The following is a 556-nucleotide window of genomic DNA, read 5'->3' as shown; positions in this document are numbered from 1 at the left end:
CGGACCCGGCTCTGTTTCAGGCCGAGCCGTGTCCCGCAGTGTCTCTGCTGTGGCCAAGGCCAGAAGTCCTCTGCTGGTGGCCACCCCACCCCTCCCGCTGGCCAGCGCAAAGCAAACCCCAACGCACAGCTCAGGGCTTCTGCTGCCAGCATTCCCGGTGTTCCCAGGGCGCTGGGAGACTCCGGGTGGGATCTGCAGGATGCACCATCGGTCCCCGGTGATAGATGCTGCAGGATCAGCCTGGCACTCTGCACAACACCTCCCCGCTATCCCAGCCTTATCCCATAGAGAGCCAGCCGGGATCAACACCAGGCAGCAGGAAAAGCACCCCTGTCTACCTGTTCCTGACATAATTTCCTTATCACAAGGCTGGAGCCCCTCTGCCCTGGAGCCAGGCTGGGAGAGCTGGGGAAGAGAAGGGAAGGCTCCAAGGAGAGCTCCAGGGAGGGTCTAAAGGGGCTCCAGGAGAGCTGGAGAGGGACTGGGGACAAGATATGGAGGGACAGGACAACAGGAATGGCTTCCCCCCGCCAGAGGGGCGGGGTGGGGGGGCGGT

The 556-nt window shown here is 63.3% G+C and overlaps 1 protein-coding gene across 1 annotated transcript in view; it reads right to left on the bottom strand.

The window, feature by feature from the left end:
* Positions 1 to 556, bottom strand: part of HDAC4 (histone deacetylase 4) — a 148335-nt gene that overhangs the window by 107543 nt on the left and 40236 nt on the right. The window lies entirely within an intron of this gene.

The sequence above is a fragment of the Corvus brachyrhynchos genome, unplaced genomic scaffold, assembly GCF_000691975.1.
Source record: "Corvus brachyrhynchos isolate BGI_N302 unplaced genomic scaffold, ASM69197v1 scaffold79, whole genome shotgun sequence".
NCBI classification, from domain to species: Eukaryota; Metazoa; Chordata; class Aves; order Passeriformes; family Corvidae; genus Corvus; species Corvus brachyrhynchos.
Note: the sequence above shows the minus strand (reverse complement) of the source record. Positions and strands in the feature narration are given on the sequence as shown.